At 35.9% G+C, this 25013-nt stretch overlaps 1 long non-coding RNA gene across 1 annotated transcript in view; it reads right to left on the bottom strand.

Moving 5' to 3' along the window:
• Positions 1-21642, bottom strand: part of LOC123614943 (uncharacterized) — a 92679-nt gene extending 71037 nt beyond the window's left edge. Inside the window, exon 1 of the long non-coding RNA XR_006722449.2 lies at positions 21092-21642. This is a non-coding gene — a long non-coding RNA (uncharacterized LOC123614943). The remainder of the gene's footprint in view (positions 1-21091) is intronic.
• Between the last annotated feature and the right edge of the window lie 3371 nt (positions 21643-25013).

Raw genomic sequence — 25013 nt, 5'->3', positions numbered from 1 at the left:
CGATCACTTATCTTCTTCATATTGTTAATTACATCTACAGAGTCAGTATTTTACTGAGAAGCAAACGTTTTAGAAATCTTGGACAAAGAGAACTGATATGGATTTAAAATTGGTTACTTAAAACTTATCTGGTGTCTTAGCCGAGAATTACAGAAGACAGCATATAGTCACTTTTTTCTCTGAGTAAGTTTCCTCATCAGGAAAATAAAACAACTTTAGAAACAAATTAGTGTTAAATGGAATGATCTTAAGGTCATGTCTAGTAACAAGGGTCCATGGTATCATGGTTTGTATCCTTCTAATGTTCTTAAGTAAGTGGCTCCTTGAAGCTGCATTATTTTATTATTGTATAGGAGGAACAATTGGGGTATTTTAGGAGGAGGGGGAGGGAAGAGGAAAAAGAGGAGAGAAGAGGAGGGAAGGTAATAGAAGCAGCAGCCCAGACAGAGACCTCATGTGACCATCCCTTTCGAGGAAAAGATTGCTAACTTCTGCCTAGTGAATAAATGTGTAAACCATATCCAAGACTGAAAGCAAACAATCTAATCAACATAATCTCTAACCAACAAAACAACCCATCACCACAAGTTGACATAAATGACTAGTAATTTGTATATCTTTCTTTTTGCCTGCAGTCTCCTTTGTAAAAGGAATCCTTTGGAGAGCACTGATTTCCATCTCCAGCAGAAGCCCCCAATGTCCCAGATAGATGCTCTAAGCAACCTCCCATTGGAACAAGCAGTAAACACCCCTGTTGGTCATAACTGCATCACTGACCTGTGAAATAGCCTCATCTCCTACTTGGACTCTTCACTACAGAAACGCAGGGGCTGATTCATGATTAACTAAATCATGAATCCAGAATTCCAGGATACCTGACGTATCAAACAAATCTTAAAACAAACAAAAAAACATTTTATACTTTATTTTGGGGTGAAAATATAAAGAAAAATGGATTGCTGTTCTCACTGATGGGAAGACAAAAGTTCTGCGAAATGACAGTCTAAGGTTTTTGTTTTGCTTTTTTAAAACATCTGTTTGTTGTTTCTTTTAATAGTTTTCCACCAGCTTTTACATAGTTCTGTTTTTCTTCATTTATTCCTCTGAAAAATTCATCACCCATTCTTCTTGCCTGTTCTGTTTCTTTCTCCTGAGGAAGAAGTGGGGGTCCCGACAGCAACTAAACACAGACAACACCACACCCCCTTACACACACACACATTCTCCTGCTAATATCCCAGTCAACCCTGTTTATCTCGTCCCACCTTACCCAAGAGATCCATTTTTTGTTTACGTTTTCCCCTACCATAAAGACCCTTTATTCTGTTCTTCTGAGAACACAGTGTTTCTCTGACTAGAATTTTAAAAATTTTTCTTCGAGTTTTGAACAGAATAAATTACTCTGAATGTTACTATGGGGAAAAAATTATCAAAGAATCTGTAACAGAACAGAAAATATGGAAATGTCACTGTAACAAATGGACGCATCCATTCTGAGAAAAAACAAGTGTCCAGAGTAGTGTCCCACTGAAAAGAGCAAAACTAATTCAATAGACATCGCTGTCCAGTTATAAGATAAGTAAGTCCTAGGGATATAATTGTACAGCAGGTTGACTATAGTTAACGGTACTATATTATATAGTTGAAATATTGTACATTTAAAAGCTCTCATCACAAAAGAAAAAAATTGTAATTGTGTGGTAATGGATATTAACCAAACTTCTTTGTAGTAATCATTTTGCAATATATACATATATTACATCAATACATTGTAGACCTAAAATGAATACAATGTTATATATCAATTAATCTCAATTGAAAAAAGCAAAAGGCATTGCTAGATTCCTAAACTATAATGTATGAATCCAGAAAATGCAGTATTGCCTATTTCCCTGATTTCTAATTATTCCACATTCAGGGGAAATCGCATTAGCAGTATTCTGCTTACTTATGATTTTCTATTAAAGTTCATCTTATGTGAAGATATCCAGGCCCTAGGGAGACACACTCGTGCTGCAGGACAAAGTACAAAGAGGAGATGAGGGAGCGATAATTTTATTTTTCTTAGCCTAATAAGCCACTAACCCAATTTGTTGATGCAATTTTGTAAGGTATACACAGGCCACTGGAACAAGGAAAATGAAATTAACCACTGAAACCTCAGTCAGGAGGAATGACCTTCAGCTGATGTCTCTTAAAACAGAAATTATTTCAAACTTCTAGAGAATTAGAAGAAGCTCGGTGGAGCAGGCACTGCTGGGCTTTTCTGAACCCCCAGCAAAGCCGGTGACCGTCCCTCAATCCCACTATAGCGAGGTGGATCATCTTACTGTTTCCACAGCTGCCAGGGTATTAAATTCTGACTGCATCCAATGCTGTGATCATCGTACTGTGTCTAACTGCACACCAGTCAAGGGCTGGAGCGAGCGCTGGCAGAGACTCTGTCCTTCCTGGAGGCTGCTGGGCTCTGATAAGTAAAGTCCTCTTGTTCTTCAGTGATCTGTTCATCAACCACAAGGGCTTCTCACTGACCGCTGCCACCCTCTCCTGACTGTCCACGTGCCCTCCATGATTTCCTTTTAGAACAATTTTTTTTAAGAGTTACTAACCGTGTCACCTTAAAAATTAAAGTTTACTTATTAACAGAAAAAGGAAGCTTTTTTTTTTTTAAAGCAGGGGATGGCACTCATCTCTACCTTAAAACCTCAAATAGGTATTAACCAATAAAAGACAGAGAAAATGAAGATAAATGACTTGAACCTATTCATTACAATGCACTGTCTCGACCATGATTTCAGATCTGGCCACTTTAAAACACCAGATTATGTCATCTACTTTGCATGCCCACAGAAAAGCTAATGCATACCAGTCCCTTACAAGAAATAAAACCATAGATACTGCATTTTTTTCAAAATATGCCATTAATTTAACACAAATCATTTTACATTTTTTTTTAAATTGCCACAATTTGTGGTAAATGGTTATGGAAGATTTTTTATGTATTGATTCTAAAGAGGTCCCACTGTGAATATAGGAAAGTGGTGGCTACTTTTAAAGAATCTTAAGAAACACTTTAAAAATAAACTATTATTTGTAAATTAATCTCTTAAATATTAATATTTTAAAAAACATAAAGATCTTTATATAAATGTATATGTAAAATTTTTCAATTTAGTATCTCATTTTTCACAAAAATATATCCTTCCTAATTTTTATTTCCCAAAAACTATGATAATTTGAGGTTTCAGATATAAGATTGTGCAAATTATAAAAATGCTTTTGATTTCTTCAGTAGTTATTGTTCGTGTAGACTTTGAAAGTGCAAACAAGAAACTTGTTTGTGAAGAATGCATTTTGAGGCAGAGAATACTTAAGAATGAAGAGAATAATCACTTGTGAAGAACCACTTATTATTATTTATTTATTGCTCCAAAATCTTCCTAAGGAATAAACCTACCAGATCAAACTTTCAACTTTCTAATAATTAGTTTTATTGTAGTTGCAAATTACAGAAAGATACACGGCACAAAATGACATAACCTAAGGTAATGCCAGAGTGAGCATACAAATATTTTAAATACAAATTATGCTGACTTCTCTAGCAAACAATTATTATAACACTTGAAGATAAAATCAAGATTTAAATTGCCATGAGATGTTATGTTGCACTTAGTGGCATGTAATTTGATGCCATGTTTTTTTTTTTCAGTAATTTCTCACAACCATTCTGTGTGGAAAATTAAAATCAACTGTTTCTTTCTAAAGAAAACAGAAGTGAATGCATGATGATGCTTGCTAAAAGCACACAGACAATTCTGATTGGAGTGGTAAGCAGAATTCATGTCTCTGGTTCGTAGATTTTCTCATATTTATACAGAGTTGAAAATGCCTCATCTTAGAAAATGTATAGTCAAAGAACTAAGAGGGGATTAGGAAGAAATCATGTGCAATTGAGTTTCAAATGTCTGATAAAAGATAGCATATGGCCCTTTAGATTTTCCTTTTAAGCGATTTGAAGTAATAATAATGAACCAATGAACTTTGAGTGCTCATTGTGTGCCAGGTAGTGTGTTAAGAACATTAGATGAATTATGTATTTTAATTATCATAACAATTTGGGAGGAATATTCCTGTCATTTCTATCTCATGTAAAAGAAAATTAGGTCTTAGGTTGAGAAATTTCCCTGAAGAACATAAAGCTATATTGTGACAGCGCTTCTGATGCCAACATCCGTGCCCCACATGATACTTGAAATGAAGGTGAAAGTGACCGCACAGGGCAACAAAACAATCACTGCAATCAAGATAATGAAAAAACCCAAAAAGCAAAAGGAATGTTTTCCACATTTTCCCTAGAATTAAAATTCCAGCATTACTGCTGATCCTTCCTTTTATTTCAGATACTTACCTCACCTCATTTAACTTGGCTTTCATAAACATAGGCTGTGCATTTTCACTCTGCTATGGATCTTACCAACTGGAACTTTGCAGGGATATTATTAAATTCCTTACGTGTATATCTCTAACACATGTATATTTTAAATATCACATGTACAGAGCATGATCATAGGGTAGGAGAGTGTGGGGTAGAGAACCAAATCCTGATATTTAAGAGTTTGTCTTATTCTCTGGGCCTCAGATCCCATCCCATACGCTAGGCTGCCTTCAGTTTCACATCATCGGGCTTTGCCTTCTGCCTGGATCCTTTTCTTTTAGCACCTGTAACAAGTCATTTCAGGTAAGTTTTTCCAGATCTTTCTCTCCTTCTACAATCTAAATTCCCTGAGTAAATAGGCAGATTTTTATTCCCCTCTGGTCTTCCACTGACATCCTGGTGCTTACTACAAAGAAGCACTTTTAAATGCTTTTTGTTTATTTAAAGAATAACTGAATAAATTAATGATTGAAATATTAGGTAGGTGACTTAATTTGAGAGACGTTTGGAATAGATAATTTTGTTCCTTCCATAATTATGTGTCAAAAATTACAGGTCAGTTGAGAGACTAGTGTGTGTGTGTGTGTGTGTGTGTGTGTGTGTGTGTGCGTGCGCGTGCTCATGTGTATGCCTATGAATTTGGCATGTAGTATTAAGTATAGTGTTTACACTTTGAATTTATTATAAAAAGCATAAAATACACAAAGAGATGTAATGTAACATGTTAATGTATTCACCACTCAGCTAAAGAAAAAAAGCGTTCCTATAGGATTGAAGACCTTTTTTCCTTCTGCTCCTGTGAAGAACTTGCCTCTATCCCTGAATTACAGATTTGCCATTTCCATACAACTTTATAGTTTTCTCAACCTTAATATATCTATGAAAAATATATAATTTTTGTATTTATATTTATAATGTTTTCTGTGCTAAAAATGCCTATAAAAATGATGTCAAACTACACATTCTTCTACCATTTTCCACCCAGCACTTTTTAACTCATCAATGCTTTGTGTGTAGCTCTAATTCATAAGCTTTGACTTCGACAAGATAAAGGACAAAATAGCGCAGACTGAGTACTTGAGCGCTTGGAAGAGGCCGAGTGGAAGTATGACCAGAAGGAATCAGGGTTCCCCAGCTATGTTTGGAGTTGGTTCTTGGGTGTGATGGTTACGAATGGGAGACAGGAGACATCACCTCCTTGAAGGGCATGAGGGGCATGAGGAGAGCAGCTAGGGATTCAGTGATTTGAAACAGGGGAACAAAGGTGAATCTTCTCTGTGGCTTATAATGTATTGACTCCGTGCTGAAAACAGGGGCACACTGGAAGGTAATGAGACACTACTTTCGACAGAGATGAGAAAGGTCTGTGCCCTTGAGGTTAGTGAGAAGAGCTTGAGTTTGATATGTTTGGTGATGGGGAGGAAGTCATTATGTAGGGATCTGAGGGAGAATATTATAATGATAGCGAGTGGAAAGTACTGGAGAGGATATAGAATCATGTCAGGAAGTCAGTCATTAAGGGTGTTCATTAAGTGAGGGATCAGCTGTGGAGACCGTATGCTGTAGTGGAAGCTGTATCAAAGCAAAGAAGGATGAAACCAAATATACTTATCAAGAAAAACAGGCACAGCATCGTGATTAATCTCCCTGCAAGAGGAGTGAAGAAAAGATTAGGAATAACATACATATCAGTGTTACAAATCTGAAAGGGTGTTTTTTTTCCTTTTAAATTACATAAATTAGGAAAGCGATTCCATTGACAGAAATAGTTACTGGATGATGGAGGATACTGATGATTGGGAATTAAAGGAAGATGAAAGACTGGATGGTTTCATCCTCTTTTAACTCTCGTAGGACTCTGCGAGGGTTTGGGGATTTGCGGGCAGGGAAGAATGAGAGTTAACAGAGAGGAGGGAAGAAGCTAATATGCCAGGAGCTGGCTAGAATGGATTAATTTACTCAATGGTCAAATTAAAATGCTGAGGAAAAATGAGTTCCCACTTCTGCCCTACCACCGCTGGTTCACATGCTACCTAACTTGCAACTTTGCTTTAGTCTCTAACTGATTTATCTATAGCCAAGTTAGTCCAATAGCTTCAAGCATGACATTCTTGAGGTCAAAGTCTGGGTCCGGTGCTTCTACAGAATAATTAACTTTGCTCTAACCTGTGGTCACATCTCATATCCCCTGGCAAGTTGTCTTTGCTCATAAGAAGGAATGAGATGCAAGAACAGTACTGTGAGAACAACCCAAAAGCATGTTCAACGGACAGGGATTGGTAATGCCACATTTATTTATAAAAGGTGCAGTTTAACCTTCTGATTTTCATTATTTATTCTTAAAAAATGAAAACATAAAAGTTTCTAGAAAGCATAAGATCAAGCTGACTGCTTCTAAATTAGCAGACTGAAAGAATGCCCTTAAAGATAAAAATATTATAGCAACTTAAAAATCATATTTTTCACTATAACATGATTAGAACATCTATTAGCTAAATAATGTAACTGATCATTACAGTAAACAATAGTTTATACTATAAGCTTTTTCCCAGGTTAGCATGACTTTTGATATTGAAATTAGAGTTTTAACTCAATTTTTATTAGATTTCACTTATTTTTCCTTTTATTTAGGTCCACAAAGTCATTAGAATTGCTCGAAGAGACTGGAAAATGTAATATTTATTCTAAAGTCAATTGGGATTATTTAAAGATATCTTATTTTCATGCTTGAAAGTCAAGTAAACTAAGTTTTAAAAATATTATATATTTTATTTCTATTTAGGAGTATTGTAAGTAGATTTTTGTTTGTTTTGTTTTTGTGGAAGTCCTTGTCCTCATGGAATTCTTTTTGCTTTCTAATAATATTTTTAAAATGTTTCTCTGTATATTTCAATGTCAAAATATTTTGTATATCATTCTTTATTCTAAACAATGATTTTGGAATATAAAAATTCAAACATTTTCCACTTAATCTATTTGGTTGCTTTAAAAATATAGTGAAAGGTTAATACATAACTTTTTTCTGTATTTTCTTTGTCTCACATATGCATGCAATTGACTTATAAAATTATTATTTGGGTTTCATGAAAACAAACTTGTGTATTGAATATATTTTTCCTTCTTACAATTTCACCTCTTTATCCCAGCCTCTATTAGATTCTATATCTATCAGATTTGAAAATTAAATAAATTTTTCAAATTAAAAAAATTTGTCACTATCGAACAGCTTTTTTTCATTTGCCTTTTCTCAAGTCTCTAGTGGGAGAAGAAAAACAAACATGGCCTTCACCTTGGTTGTGAACCTGCTGTCTTGTTATCAACATCACTGTAAACTAAGCTGATCAACAAAAATGTATGTTTTAACCCTAACTGTGGAAAGCATCTGGGTTAGATGCAGTTAAGCACAGCAGAAACAGAGAGGCTCTAGGTCTGGATAAACTAGTATAGGAATCAGCAAAAAAAAAAAAAATTGAACAGTTTTTAAGAATAAATGTTACTTTTAGAATAGGTTACCTTTACAGAAAAATTGAAAAAAGTACTAAAATTGCAAAAAATTGAAATTATAAAAATATGAGATATTAGATATTAGGTTTCTCATATCCCCTATGCATAATTTCCCTAGTATCTCATGCTTATTAGTATTGTGCATGAATTATAATTAATGAATTGATATTGACAGAATTTATGAACCAAAATTCATACTTTTAGATTTCCTTAGTTTTTAGCTAATGTACTTTTTTGGTTGTTGTTCCAGGATCCAACACACTCTACTGCTCTGCATTTAATTATCATATCTCCTTAGATGTCTCCTGGCTATAATAGTTTCTCACATTTTTCCTCGTTTTTAATGACTGAGAGTTGTGACACATACTGGTCAAGCGTTTTATAGAATCCAGAGTTTGTCTGATGTGTTTCTCATCATGATTTGGCTGCGACTGTGGTGTTTTGGAGGAAGATCACAGAGGTAAGTCTTCATCATATCTTATCAAGGGTACCTACTATCCACATGACTTATTACTGTTGATGTTGACCTTGATCACCTGGCTAAGGTAGTGTATTAGTTTGCTACGGCTGCCTAACAAAGGATGACACATTGGTTGCCTTAAACAACAGACATTTATTGTCTCTCACTTCTAGAGGCCAGAAGCACAGATCACATGTCAGCCAATTTAGTTCCTTCTACAGGCTGTGAGCTCCCTCTGTTCCATGCCTCTCTCCTACCTACTGGTGCTTTGTTGGCCATCTTTGGTATTTCTTGGCTTATAGATGTATCACCCCAATCCCTGCCTTCATTTTCTCATGTGAGACTGGACAGCCTGGACCCTGAGAGATCAAGTATCAGCAATATTACCACTGCTGTTAGAAACAGTTGTATAATATAAGAGAGTCTCATAAATCCCCAATGTCATACGTTCCTGCCATCCTTCCTGTTACTGTATGAACAACAGTTTCAATCTAAAGCAAATCTATCTACTTCTCTTTCCTATTCAGTGATTTTATTTAAGAAATTTGTTCTCTCTCTCCTGCATCACCACCTTTTCCCTCAGCACTGTCATTTCTTGGTATTATCCTAGCCCAAGTCATAACCATCTCTCTCCTGGATGACTGAGATAGCCTCCCAACTGCTTCCCTACTTCCGTCTTTGTCTTCTTGTGGTCTGGTCCCAACAAAGCTGCAAGGAAGATTCTTTAAAAACATCCATCAGATCATGTCTACTCAAAATCCTCTAATAGCTCCTCATTTTAGACATTAAAAGCCATAGACCCACAAGTCCTTGCATGATAGGCTCCTTGTCTTGCTTTCTGACCGAATCTCAGCTGTCCTTTCCCTCACTCAGTCTGCTCTAGACAGAGGTCTTCGTGCTGCTTCTTGAGCACCTTAGGACCTTTGCACCGTGTGTTCTGCATGGCTCATTCCACAACCTGCTTCTGCTCTTTGCTCAAATTATCTTTCTCAGTGAGATCTAACCCATCCATACTGCTTAATCAGGCAGTGTCTATCCCACTGATTCTGCCTTACTTATATCCATAACATTTATCACTTTTTACATCCATTAATTTTTACGTGTATTTTCTATCTCCTCCCATGAGAATGCGAGCTCTATGAGGCAAAGATTTGAGTCTGTTTATCTTTCTTGTATATGTCCAATGGCTAGACCAATGCCTGACACTTAGTAGGCTTTCAACAAATTTTTAAATTAATTTATATAATAATAATAATAATGGCTAACGTACTGAATATTTTCTATGTGTTAAGTACTCTTAATAGATTCTTTTTACATATTAACACATTTAATCCTGAAAACAACTCTATGATGTAGGTACCATTATTTTCCCACTTAACAAATTAAGAAACAGGCCAAGTTCCCAAAGCTAATAAATGTCCAAAAACAGTGGCCATTTTCTTAATTTTCTATTTTTCACATAATTACTTTGAGTACGTATTTCCTTCATAACCCCCCAAAAATTTTTTAAGTCCTCAAACGACTCCTCCAGTTACCTCATTCAGCAATTTCTTACAAGATGTATTAGCTGAAAACCGTGATTCTTTTTCTTATACAGAGTATTTAAATGCTTATTTTCTATATATCTTTTATCCCTAAAATTAGCTCCTGTGGTTATAACTACTCTTCCGAAAATGAATCTCAGATTTTAATATAGTGCTCATTTATTGATGTCTTGAATGAATATTGGGTGATAAATATTTGGGTTTATCCAACTTTAGTAAGAATGTATGTTTTGTGTGTATATTTGGGAAGTTACAGGGTTTTTCTTGAAAGTTACAGGTTTTTTTTTTTTAAGTAGGAGTTATTAATATACTCACTTCAGTTCTTTTACTACTAAATTGAACCAGAGCAAGGACTTCAGCAAGCTAGAAGATTCTTTAAGCAGCACCTTAAAACATGTCAATGAAATAATACAGGGTAATTATTTTGTTCTATTTTTAAAGACGGCACATAGAGGTTAAGTAATTTTCTTGAAAGCAGAACATTTACATACTGTATTTTTAATTAAGCATCTTAAATTACCTGTGCAATTTACTCCTAAAATTTTTATGAATGTGTGTGTGGTTCAAAAGCTATCAACCTGATGATTCAGAAGGCAAAGAGCCAACAAATTTGTGGTAAAAAAGAAAAAAAAATCACCAACAACCATTAAAATCTCAGCCTGATAAAATGGTCCAGTGATATGTGTTTGTAGTCATCATTTAGATGAACCGAGTAATGGAGGTTAATTAGAAATCAACACAATATAGAGAAAAGGAAAATTTGGATCAGTTAAAACAGTCTTTAGGAATCAAAATTCCACAGCAGATTAATCTCTGAAAATTTATCTAACCAAACAAAATAGAAGCTAAATGCTGTATTTTATTGGGTATATGGGCACTTACTAGAGGAGTGATCTGTCATATTAATCTATGGCTTCTTGGTGTGTGTGTTTGTGCATGTAGTCATAAAATGAGGCTCATAGATGAGTGGTACTTTTTATAAAACAATAAAAACAAAATGACTTAGCCATTGATAAATTGGCAGTTTTTCTATCTCTAACATGATTACTAAAGGCAAGATAGAAATTAATGATGAGGCAGTTAGTAGAAGACTGAGGTGATGTGGCTTTTGTATGTACTATGCATGGTGCACAGACACAAGGAGAAATTAAAGATCTGCTTCTTAAGTCTGCCCATTCCAGGTGTAATTTCTTCACTGAATTTGCAAACCTCTTCTGTGGTGGTTTTCAAAATGACTGGTTTCTCTCCCTATATGCATATACAGCTTCTCAACTGCCCCTGGTCTAGCCTTGGTGAGTTATTTACCCAACAGAATATGGCAGAAGTAACATTCTTGGTCTTAACAAGAATTAGGTCAAAAACAGTCTTGTAGTTTCTACTTAAGCCTCTTGAGTGCCTGCTTTTGGGATGTTTCTGTTTGGAAACCAGCCCCTAGACAATGAGAAGTCAGTTGCAACCACATGGAGAGACCATGTGTAGCTGCTCTGGTAGACAACAAAGATGAGTTTCTAGGCAACAGATATCATCACTGACAACATGAGTGAGCCATCCTAGATGTCTGGCCTAGTGCAGCCTTCAGATCACTCCAGCCATAGCTACCAACTTACTGTAACTTCATAGGGAATCCAAAGTGACAATCAACTAGTTGAGACCAGGAGACATACAAAACCAAGGGAAATCACAATAAATTGTCTTAAATCACTGATTTTGGTGGTATTTTTTCCCACCATAATAAATAACTAGAACAAAAATAGTGCCAGAAGTTAGTTGCTTCCCTCACAAAAACTTAAAACATGTGGCCATTCTTTGAGACTGAGGCAGACACAAACTGGAGGCGATTATGGTAGACTTGAAAGGCACTGAGGAAATTTTGTTAGAGGATGAAGAAAAGTGACCCATTTCATACTGCTGTATCAAAATGTTTGGCAACATTGTTGCTTGGGATTAAGCAGAAAATAGAATATACTACAATGGATTTTGATTAAGATTTTCAGAATCGTAAAAGTGCAACTGTTTTTTGAAAGCCATGTATGATCAGGCACACAGAGGGGATAAAAAGTGAATTGTTCATTTTCAAAATAATTTTGAGGAAATATAATAGAGCCTGGAAATAATGGGTCAAAAATTCTTGGATTTTTCACAATAACAAAAATACTTTCAAAATAAGAAATAAGGGCAAAAATCAAATGCAAGGTGTTGCCAGTAAAATGGGGCTTCAGGGTAACAATGTTCAGACTGAAATTGTAGTTATAAGAGTTCTGTTAAGATCTCAGAAATATTTAAGGCAGCTTTTTGTACTATCTCAGCTAGTTAAAAAGACTTCTAAGAATTGTAAGGGTAGAGACTTCCTAGACATTTTCAGCTGAGAAGTATGACAAGGATGTATCTTTCAGACTCCTTCTCTAGACAAAAAGTTCCCCCAAATCCTAAGAGCTCCATGCCATGATTCTCAACCCTAACCAGAATGGGGCTTGTCTCAAAGAAATTTTTGACTGTGCCTTCAGTCAAGTAAATTGAAACCTAATAAGATTTATAAGAAATGGCTAACATTTTAGGTAAGTTGTATTAATAAAAATGTCATCAGTTTGGAGTAAAAAAGGCAGAGACAGTTAGAAATGAAAGCCTTCAGGGCACCCAACCTTCTATAGGCAGAAAGCAAGCTGAGGACTACTTAGCTGAACACACCAGTCATTTCTGGTCTGAGAACCAAGAGTCTGGAGAATGGAGTCAAACAAAAGCCATGGAGAATCATTCCCACAGAGTAGATTTTAAGCTAACCAGGTAACTGGTGATGTGTGCAGAACTGGGTTTCAGAACTGCTATGGACTGGTGGTGGCCATGTGCCACCTGTTCTCTCTTTCGCTTTTGAAATGGGAATGTCTACTGCAGTTATCTCATGCCCATATCACCACTCTGAGTTGGGTTTGAGAGGAAGGGGTAGAAGAGGCTGAGATGTATCTTTCTTGTTCATAGATTTTTTGACTGAGAGGACCCATACCTGATAATCTGGAGTTGAACCCAATTTAGGTGCTAAGAGGCTGGATTTAGAACCAGTACTGTAGTGAGGTGAGTTCCATGCTCTTATTTGGAGAAGAAGTGGGTGTCTCATGAAGAAGAGACATGAATTATGGGTTCCATGGGGCAGTCTGTGCAGGATAGTCTTAAAGATGCTCATCATCAATTCCTTCCCTTACTATACATGCCACAGCTCCTCATCTCAAGAGGTCAAATTCTCTCTCTCCCTAAATCTGGACTGGTTCTAGCGACTTATTTAACTCATAGAATATAGTGACTGTGACATTCTGGGCTACGTTAAAAAGCTTTGCAGTACACGTGGGCATCTTGAAAAGCTGACTCTTAGAATCTATCCTTTTAAAAATATCCACCACACTCAGAAGCACAAGGTACAAAGAAGAGCCACTGCATTAAGAAATCCATCTGAGTTTTAGTTGGGAGCCATAATCCACCCCTAAAACAATGTTAGCACATATTAAAAAGCAGTATCAGTCAACCATCGAGGGAAGGACAGGAAAGTGGAGAGAGACCTTTTCTGAGGTAGAGGCATGCAGGGATGGTGAAAGCTGAAGATGGAACATAAACACTCTTAAAAAAAAACTGTCTGATACGCCAATCTGCCCTTCCATACACATAATGCAATGGCAGGTTGACAACTGGAGGAACTAAAGCTTGTGATATACTGACATTAACTACAGAAGCAATAAAACCAAAATGCAGCTCAGTTTCTGATTAGACTAACTCAGTAGCTTTCTGTTCTAATGGCCTGAATGAAGAAGAGAAACATCTATATTCAGGTTAAATATTATTTACATCAGTCTCTATAAGTCTAAAGCCAATGTCTGGAATTTAATGAAAAATTATAAGACATGCAGAAGAAGTAAGAAAAAACAACTTACTATCAGGTGATAAGTAATCAATAGGATCAGGTTCAGACATGATTCAGATGTTAGAACTCAAAAACGACTATAATGTTGGGACTTTAAAAGAACCGTGATTAACATATTAAAAATATCTAGTAGAAAAGGTAGACAATATATATGGACAGGTAGGGAATTTCAACAGAGAAATGGAAAATACAGGAAGGAGCCTAATGTAAGTACTGGGGAAAAAAACAGTCTCTGAGGTAAACATGCCTTCAATGTGCCTATTTATAGAATTGACATAGTTGAAGAGTCAATGAACTTGCAGATAGTTCCATAGAAATGACCAAAACTGAGGCATAAAGAAAAAAATAAATAAGAGTTAAGGAAATAAAATAGAAAATGCAAAAGCTGTGGGATAATAACAGATAACTTAATACATAGGCAATTTGTTTTTGCAAAAAAAGAAGAAACAGAAAATGAGACAGATAAACTATATATAGCAATAATGGCTGAGAATTCTCCAAACACGATAAAATACATCGTATCATGAATCCAAGAAGCTCAGAGAACCCCAGATAGGATAAATAGAACAACGTAAGTGCCAGCAGCACTACAAGAAAAAGAAACTTCCAGACACGTTAGAGTAAAACTAACAAAAAGCAAAGTTGCAGAGAACATTTTAAAGGAGCTGGGGGAAAATAAAACTTAATGATCAGAGGGAAAAAAGTTCTAAGAATTACAGCAGATTTCTAGTCAGATACTACAAAAGCTGGATGACAATGAAGTGACAATTCTAGTAGTGCAGGTAAACCTCAGAGATACTGATGGTTTGTATAGATACTGCTATAACACTAACATTGCAATGAAGTGAGTCATGTGAATTTTTTGGTTTCCCAGTGCATATAAAAGTTATGTTTACACTATGCTGTATTCTATTAAGCATGCAAATATTATATATAAAAAACAATGTATATTCCTTAATTAACACAAACTTTATTGTTAAAAAATGCTAGCCATCATCTGAGCTGTCATAATCTCTGCTACTGGAGGGTCTTGTCTCAGAGCTGATGGCTGCTAACTGATTAGGGTGGTGGCCACTGAAGGATGAGGTACTTTACTAAATTTTAAGAATAAGATTAATAATAAAGTTTGCCACGCTGATTGACTCTTTCATGAATGGTTTCTCTGCAGCATGCAGTGCTGTTTGACAGCATTTTACTCACAGTAGAAGTTTTTTCAAAATTTGAGTGAATCCTCTCAAACCCTGCTGCTACTTCATTCACTAAGATTATGTATTCTAAATCCTTTGGTGTCATTTCAACAATTTTCACAGCATCTTTATCAGGAGTAGTTTCCATCTCAAGAAATAACTATTTTTGTTCATGTATAAGAAGCAACTCCTCATCTATTAAAGTGTCATCATGGGATTGCAGCAATTCAATCACATCTTTAGACTCCACTTCTAATTCTAGTTCTTTTGCTGTTTCTACCACATCTGTAGTTCCTTCCTCCACTGAAGACCTGAACCCCTCAAATTCATCCCTGAGGATGTTAATGCTCATATTTCAATATCTTTCTATGAATCATGGATACTTGCAATGGCATCTAAAATGATGAATCCTTTCTAGAAGTTTTAAAATTTACTTTGCCCATATCCATCAGAGAAATCACAATCTATGGCAGTTACAACCTTATAAAATGTATTTATCAAGTATTAATACTTGAAAGTCAAAAGTATCCCTTGATCTATGGACTGCAGAATACATGTTGTGTTAGCAGGCATGAAAGCAGTATGAATCTCATTGCCCACTTCCATCAGAGCTCTTGTAACCAGGTAAACTGTCAATGAGCAGTAATAATCTGAAAGAAGCAGACGTCTCAACAGTAGGCTTAAAATATTCAGGAAATCATGATGTAAACAGATATGCTGTCATCCAGGCTCTGTGTTCCATTTATAGAGCACAGGCAGAGTAGATTTAGCATAATTCTTAAGGATGCTAGGATATGGGGAATGGTGAATGAACACTGGCTTAAACTTTAAGTCATCAGCTACATTAGCCCCCAACAAGAGAGTCAGCCTGTCCTTTGAAACTTTGAAGCCAGGCACTGACTTCTCCCCTCTAGCTATGAAAGACCTGGGTGGCACCTTCTTCCAATAGAAGGCTGTTTTGTTTACACTGAAAATCTGTTGTTCAGTGCAGGCACCTTAATGAATTATTTTAACTAGGTCTTCTGGAGAATTTGCTGCAGCTTCTATGTTAGCACTTGTTGCTTTGCCCAGCACTTTATTATGATGGAGATGGTGTATTTCTTTAAAACTCATAAACCAGCCTCTCAGAGCTTCAAACTTTTCTTCTACAGCTTTCTCACCTCTCTCAGCCTTCAAAGAATAGAGGAGAATTAGGGCCTTGTGCTGGATTAGGCTTTGGCTTAAAGGAATGCTGTGGCTGGTTTGATTTTATATCAAGAATACTAAAGCTTTCTCTGTATCAGCAATGTTGTTTTTTTTTTTATTATTATTTGTGTGTTCACTGGAGTCGTGCTTTTAATTTCCTTTAATAACTTCTATTTTACATTCAAAACTTGGCTGTTTGGTACAAGAGACCCAGCTTTTGGCTTGTCTCTGCTTTCAATACAGCTTCCTCATTAAGCTTACTCATTTCTAGCTTTTAATTTAAACTGAGAGACATGAATCTTTCTTTCTCTTGAACACACAGACATCACTTTAGAGTTATTAATTGGCCTCATTTCAACACTGTTGTGTCTTAGGGACTAGGGAGGCCTGAGAAGATGGAGAGAGATGGGGGCACAGCCAGTTGGTGGAGCAGTAGGACACTCGGAACATTTATCAGTTAAGTTCACCATCTAATGTGGGTACAGTTGGTGGTGCCTCAAAACAATGACAATAATACATCAAGGATCAGTTATCACAGATCACCATAACAAATATAATAATGAAAAGGTTTGAGATATGCTGAGAGTAAAATTACTAAAATGTGAAACAGAGATATGAAGTGAGCAAATACTGTTGGAAAAAAAGGCACTGATAAATTTGCTTGATGCAGGGTGGCCACAAACCTTCAATTTGTCAAAAATGCACCACCTTTGAGACACAATAAAAAGAAATATGGCTGTATTGAAAGAAGCCAAGTAACAACCTCCAATTCTATATCCAGTTAAAAGATTTCTCAAAAAGATGAAAATAGATTAATTTTTTTTTCCAGAGAGAATATTCTTTTCTAGCAGATCTGCACTACAAGGAATGTTCTTCATATAGAAAAAAGATGGTATCAGAAGAGACTTCTATCTACACAAATGAAGCACTGGGGAAATAGTAAAATAGAAGGTACAAATATATGTGCCACTACGTGTTACCATCCACACTCTGGATCTTTTTGTCTTTCTCTTTTTTTCTAGAACACCAAACTACACTCTGGAGGGAGGAGACTCTGGACAAATTTTTATTATTTCCTTCCAAGTCTGTATGACAACACCCAATTCTAGAGCTGCCCTATATTCTTCATTTGGATTCTTTAAGAAAGGAGCTCCACATCAATCTATCAGCCACATTTGATACAAACAGTTTGAAAATACACCAAAAAAAAAAGTGTTTTTTCCTTTCTCAGTCCTCTCTCCCTTTCACCACTGATAAAAACTCAAGCTGTGCTTCTTAATGGAGTAACAGTGTATGGTTTTACCAACCCCTGCTTTTGGTGGAACTTGGGATTAATTGAGGTTGGCTAATTAAACCTCTCAGCATAGTGATACATGGCTGTAAGTGGACCTCGTTTTTTTCCAGGCTTCTGCTCCATGGTCATCAGGTTAGATTTTCTCTTGGTTACAAGATGCTGTGGATTCTGTTCTCATGATAACATCACAGATCAGAAAAGGAGTTTTTATCAGAGTAGAAAACCTGTCCCAAATGACATCCCACAGAGTTCCCTTCAGGCAAGATTGGCCGGAGCTATGTTGCACACCAGGCCTAAAATAACCACTGGCAAAGGGAACAAGACCACCGTGACCCATTTAGACAAAAAATGATTCATTCTTGGGTCTGAGGACAGCGACTATCTCCCATGAAAGATACGAAGGAGGTGGCATGGAATTTATCAAAATTAGTTTATGTTTTCTTTAGATTGCAATCAGTCAATTGCTTCCCCTCTTTTGTCCAAGAGTTACTATAAACTCCCCTTTTGAACGCTGACAAAGAATCAAGCATAGAAAGAATGAGCAAAGATTTCTTAAGTTAGAGAGCACGGCTGACTGAATACGCAACACAAAAACCATCCAAGCCCTAAGTAAGCATGCAAGCCACCGGAGTTCTGCATGTGTATTGCGGAGAAGCAAACCTTCTTGGGCAATAACAATACGTCTTAAAATGAACACATGGCGAATTTGGAAGTAAGGACTCATGACATGTATCCTACCAGAGGATGGCGACCAAACTAGGACAGAAAAGAATGGAGCTGAAATAGTGCCGAAGACAAGTAACAGGATACGCTAAAGCTGCCCAACAAAACAAGAGGAATTCAGACCAAGTTAGAACAATTTTAGGCAGCTTTGACCACTTCTTTAGGAGTAGAAGTGGATGTTAGGACCATGTGGAAACTTAAAGAGTTGTTGAATCTAATTACGCCCAAGTTAGCTCTGTACTTAGTATAATCCTGTTCACTAGCAGGTTCAGACATTTTTTCTCTCTTTCCCTTTGCCCATCCCCATCTTCTCTCATCCCCACCCACACCTCGCCCTCTCTGATCTCACTGTCATACACACACACACACACACACACACACACACCCTTTACAAAATCTGGAGTTATAGCTGACAGATATTTGGACTGAGTGGAAATTATGTTATTTAAAATGGTCACATGCTTACAAAATATTGTATTAACAAGGCATATATTCCACTTTGGTGTTTACACATTTCAAGGGCACATTCCCTTCCCACAACAACCACGACAATTGCAGAGTATGCTTTAAATATGCTTTGTGGGTACACACACGTTGCTATATCCCATAAGCATGCCATTAAGAACTACTTATGGTCTATTTATTCCTCTGCCAAGACATATTTTTTCTCTTCCATTGACCAAAATTTCTCACTTTTTAATTTCCATTAAACTTCTATTCATGTGTATTGTTCACTTATCTTTCTTACTTCAGTTCTTTTTAAATTGACAGGCTAAAAACCCATTACAGTACTGAAGTTAATACCTCAGGAAAGGGCATGACTTTAGAATTCATACTTTTATTACAGTAATATCTTATGCTCTAATGCATCTAAATATACAAGCAGCTTATTCTTAAAAAGAAACAAGTTTTAAAAGGGTACAATAACCAAGGCTTTGAAATTCTCCCAATATTAAATGACAAAAAAGTAATTAACTAATTATCTTTATCCCTCCAAAAGCATTTATGTAATACCTTGCTGTTATTTTCTTCACAAAAAGATATACTTTGGATATTAAGTTATAAAATTTCAATAGATTTCGTTTAAATAAGTTTCAATTGCCTAAATTACTGAGATTAAGGCTACATTATGATTCCCAGATGAATAATTTAGAAAGAAAATTTATATTAACCACCTCAGAATTATTATTAGTCATGGTTAAAAATACATATTTCTATTTCTGTTACATGCTTTTCTTAACAACGCACTTATTCTATATAGTCAATAATTACTATGTCCCTCCTACCATTAGCATGTACACCTAGGAGAGTGCCTGATACATGAGGATTTTGAGTCTCAGTGTGTAAAGAATGAACGGATGGATGGATGAAAAAAATAACAGATTAGTGCATCTACCATCTATTGGGTGCTGTATACTATAAAAATATATCTATATAGTAAAAGCTTTGGTTTCTGAAACAAACAAGTCCTCCTTCCCTCCGATGCTAAGCGCAGTTTGTATAACTAGGGGGCAAAGTGAAGGTATCGTCTTCCTTTCATCTCCTCCTACTGACATTTTGAGTTGCGAGATAAAGTCTTAAATAGCCAAGATTTCTTCCTCTTGAAACTATATACATTTTGCTTCTCTTCTGTTTTTATTTTTCATGTACTCACAAATTTTCCTTGATATCTCACATCTTTCACTTTTATACTGTGATGGTTAAGTTGCCTAGACTGAAGCAAATCTCTCTGTGTCAACATGTACTTGGAGATGATGCACAGGATAGAGAAAATCTGGGGTAAATTAACTCGACACCAGTACTAGCTCACCCCCTGATCATTCTTCAGTTGTTTATGTTTTCTTTGTACCATTTCACTTTGCTCCTTGAAGGCAAATAACTGTTTTAATAATGAAGGATCTACACATTTTATTGGAAAAAAAAAATCTCTTTGGTAGAACTCCATAGGAATGTCCTGTTGTCTGATGGTGAGTCCCTTTGGTTTCAAATTTTTCTGATAGAACCATCAACTGTAAAATTACTGTTAATAAATATTTTCCATCTATAGTAAATAACCTCAATTATGAGAAAAATTAAGTGTCTTTTTCTACAATAAAATTTGCCAAAAATAAAAAATAAATTTGTTATAAATATGATTTTTTTAGATACAATTTTATAATTTCTTGTAAATACTGGATTTTCAAAGCACTGTAGGTACAAGTGAGGTTTATCTGTTTTCTAGCTCTCATCTTGGAGGGGCACTCATATATTTATTGAATTTGTATCAATATTATATCAAATTAGCGATCTGTCTTATGATTATGCATTTATGTGCATATTTACATATGAGTAAAAACATACTCGCACATAATTTGTACACAACTAGGCATCTTTACCATCAAGCTTACCTAAATTAAGATAAAAGAAAAAATAATGTTCTCGGTCAGTAAGTTCAAATCCATTTGGTGGCAAAGAGAAGTGAATCAGTGGGAATTAAGAAGAGACTCTATATTCTAGTGTACTGTGCCAAGGCATAATTTTATTATTTCCTTAACTGTAAGGGCTGAATAACTTATTTCATTAAAAATGATGGTGCAGTAAGTTTAGAATCTCTATTTGCATATTACTCTGCATCTATGAATTAACATTTAGTCAATTTGTGCACATGCCCAGACAGATTTTCATTAGATCTATAGCAGGCTGCTGCTTGAGATCCAAAAGTCAAGGACCTAACCTTCTCAAATGGTTTAGAAGACATCTTCAAGTTTAATAAAATATGAGCTGATCCCCCTGGATTTAAGAATTAAAGATGAAAAAAAGAGAAAGGAAAAGAAAAGAAATATAGTCACGGTCAGGTTCTTCTGCAGTGAGCTTACCCAGTCAATCAAATACTGCTCCAGAGTGGACCACACAAAGCTTGGCGAGTCACTAAAAGTGAATTGATATTCTTCAGGAAGCAGTGGTGACTTTTTAAAATGACTTGTTGGAAAACAAACAAAAAGTAATACAAAGGGAGTGCTACCACTGTCAGAGTAAACACTTTTTTAAAAAATACTGTTTCAGTGGAAAATTAGTGATTTCCAAAGGCCCAGCGTCTAGCCTTTGCTTGAAGGGTCCAGCTGGTTCCTAAGGAAAATGACCTTTCCTGCCCTGGGAGCCCCAGGCAGAAACTGGGCTGAGCACTCACCCAGCCTCCCAAAGTGACTGTTCACAGGCCGGCTCCCTTCCTGCCTGTGAGGAATAGGCTGCTTAAAGGGATGTGCCTGCTTAACTCCTGTAAGCACTGGATGGGACATAAAAATAGCTGCTAGTCTTCTAGATTAAAAAATTAAAGCTCTACGCTTGCTGCTGCTGAGTCTCAGCTTCCTTCAAGGGGACCTTCCCTCCACAATCCTGCTCTTAGTTCTCCCCAGCAGAGTGCAGGTCAGAATCCAGAGTCCCTGTTTAACCACTGCAGTCCCACAAGTCCAGGAGTTTAACTTTTCTAAGTTACTGAAAAACTGGTAAACCTAGTAAAGAGCCTGCCCTAAAAGTGGAATAAAAATGCTTGTAGTTTGACTGTGGTTGAATTCATCGTTAAAATGCACACACACACATAAACTTGCACACACTCCCAAACACGTGCCGCACACAGGCACACTCAAAATCTCCAATCTTTATATTTTAATTTGTTAAACACAAGCTTGTCTAACTTCTATCACTTGTGAATCTCTATGAGGCAAAACAGGCACCACATGAATGCTTAAGTCATGGAGACAGATTAAGGTGGACGACAGGAGGGAGAAGAGTAAAAAGTCACACTGTGCCAAACTCAGGAGAAGCAGAAAGAGAGAAGAGTGACCAGGGACAATCAGACACCTCAAAATGACTATCTCTGCTTCTAGCAGAAAGTGGCTCTGGACACAGCAATGTTAGGTCCTTCCTCTGAACTGATTCACCCAGGAATACTGAGCTAGCTTGCAAATTTAGGAAAGACCAGAATGTGTCTGAATTAAAAAAAAAAAAAAAAGAACATAATGCAATTTGGCACACAACGTGTGTGGGGGTGTTGATGATTAGATGAGGTCGTTTCTACATTTCCACATGAAACATCAGACTGGAAGTAACCAGTAATCACAAGTACAAACATCGTGAATTGCAACTAGATCTAATTATATTTTTTTTAAGTTTGAACTTTTTCCAGTAAGAGTTCCACTTATAATTAGATATTGTAGCTTTTTTAGTTTGTTGAAGCATGTTTCTTATCTTTTTTATTACCCTTTTTTTGTGGAGGGGGAGGTGCAGACAAAAGGATTATTCAGGCTTTGGAGAGGATCTGTGAAAAACACAACAGATCTAAAGTCCTTTCATCTTCATCTCAGTTAATCTCTAGACTGGACAGGACCAAGAAGGGTGGCAGCTTTTCCTGCTTGTAAGGAAGGTCTAGTGAACTAATCTGCCAAGCATGGCATTAAAAAGGCAGGAGCAAAATCCAGTTCTCACTTCACCCTCACGCTGCTGGAGGCCCCTGAAAGAAATTAATCTGAGCAGATTTAGGACTGAGGGCTTTATGTCCATATGGATTGGCAGTTGGTGAGACCTCGCTATTAACGGTGCACAATTAATAAATAATATGTCTCTGTTTGCTTCAGTAGCTGTTCAAGCATTAAAAAGCTTATAAAAAGATTGCTTAGACAAAAACCCCACATATGGGCAAGGTCTTGATCTATGCTGGATGTCTTCCATTCAGAAATCCCATTTGCATTTTGCATGGTACATCGCCCCCCAAACACCAATTTGTTATTCATTTTACCAAGACGGACCAGATGAGTTAGGTACACTCACTAGTAATTCTCGTAAATAAACGGCATTCAAAAAATAAAAAAAGGACAAAGCGTATCCTACAATAGGATAATGTTACTATTCCAGCAGGCAGGCAGAGATTGGAGTCTCAACAGCTACAGTTTACAGCGAGCACCTGTGGCTTCTGAGAGCGCATGTATTCTCCTGCTTGATAAATGACTCTAAGACAACACTTCAATTCTAATTTCAGAAGCAAATTAAATTTCAAAATTAAAACAAATTTAATTTTGAATGTTCCTTTTATAGCATCTACCTCTAGCAGACCTTACCAAAAAAAAAAAAAAAAAAAAGAAAGAAAGAAAGAAAAGAAAAGAAAAACTGCAGGCTCTATGATCCTAAATGATTTTTGACCTGATTTAAATTGAAAAATTGAAGACGCCAACTAATGAAGATTTCTGCTAAAGTATCTCATGCAGCCTAATGCTTAATCGTGTTTGAGGAACTGCTCTGTATTTGCAAAATCTTAGTCCAAGTCTTTTCAAATCCAATCCATAAATGGATACATTTCAATAATTTGTATTTGACATTGATGGCAATCGAATTTGTGAAATGCTGTTTAAAGAAAAATTTGATCACCTTACACTAAAAGTAACTTCTGAAGTGAACTGAAGTGAAAATAAAATGGAAATGAAAGCACCTGAACTCTGTGACTCCAAAGACTGGCTCATGTATCTTGGACAAATGTTGACAAGATAGATTATGTATTATAAAGGTATCATCACTCCCTCTGTCTTTCTATAATTCTTCCTCGTGAGAGTGCATGTCTGAATTTCCTTTTACTTTAAATCTTTTTTTTTTTTTTTTTTTTTTTTTAATTTTAAGAGAACTCTTTTCTTTTTAACAAGTCAAATTTTCCAGGAAAGCCGGTATGGTACTGCTGTTACATGAGTGACATTTGCAAATATTGAGCATAATTCAGTAATTTGAAATTGGTCACAGTTTTTCTACAAGAAATTCAGTTTAATGGATAGGTTGTAGTGAATCTGCAGATAAATCAGTTAGGTTATTTTGGATGTACTAAATAAAGTCCTCTATATTCCTGCACCCTCTTCTTTGTACTGTTCTATAATACACACAGTTAAAGTTAACACATTATTAAAAGTATTACACTGTATTGCCTTTCAAAATTAGTACAATAATTTTGTTATTTTGGTTGATATATTAAATTTATTCACTGCCAAAAAGTCTGGGCAAATGAACAAACACATCCATGAAAGAGAAAAATAAATCAACCTATGACTTCTTTTTCTGGAGTAACTCTCCCTGGGCCTTCAAGCAATTATTGGAAACTGCTGCATTCTCTTAGAAATTGCATGATTGTATGCAAACAAGACTTCATCCAGAGTTTTTAAATGCAGATTTCTAGGAGTAACTTTTCTTCAGCTGGGATTGGGAAACATTACATTTTACATTGTAATGCAGATTTAATGTAACCAGGGTAAAATGTGGCAGGGTAGGAATCCTGTCAGTCACTGATTTACTGCTTAACTGTAGGAAAACACTTTAAAACAATGCCCCCAGCACTGTCATAAGCCCTTCTTTATTGTCAAGGTGTCAGAGTACTACATCAGGTAGCCACTAACCTTAAAAGTGATTTATGATCAAATAGCCCAACTAAAGATTTTGTTTAGTTTTATCACTTTAAAAACTACATGAAAGATCTTTTAAATTATATCTTTTTTTCCTGATCTGTGCAATTTGATCCACAGCAGAGCAGTTAGCTCATAAAAAGAACATACATTATGAGAGTGTTCTAAATTTTCACATTTTGTTTATATTTTATTGCTTTTACTTAGGTTAACATGTGGTACGTTTTTACAAAGCCTGATTGTTCACATATTTAATTTCTATGCCCATAAAGCCATATATTTTTAATACAATCCAACCAGCAGGAAATGATCAGACTCTACTAAATATTTTAATATTAGCCTGAAGTTGTGAAGTGAAATATAAAAG

Source organism: Camelus bactrianus, chromosome 8 (assembly GCF_048773025.1).
Source record: "Camelus bactrianus isolate YW-2024 breed Bactrian camel chromosome 8, ASM4877302v1, whole genome shotgun sequence".
NCBI classification, from domain to species: domain Eukaryota; kingdom Metazoa; phylum Chordata; class Mammalia; order Artiodactyla; family Camelidae; genus Camelus; species Camelus bactrianus.
The sequence above is the reverse complement of the archived record's forward strand: the minus strand, read 5'-3'. Positions and strand labels throughout refer to the sequence as shown.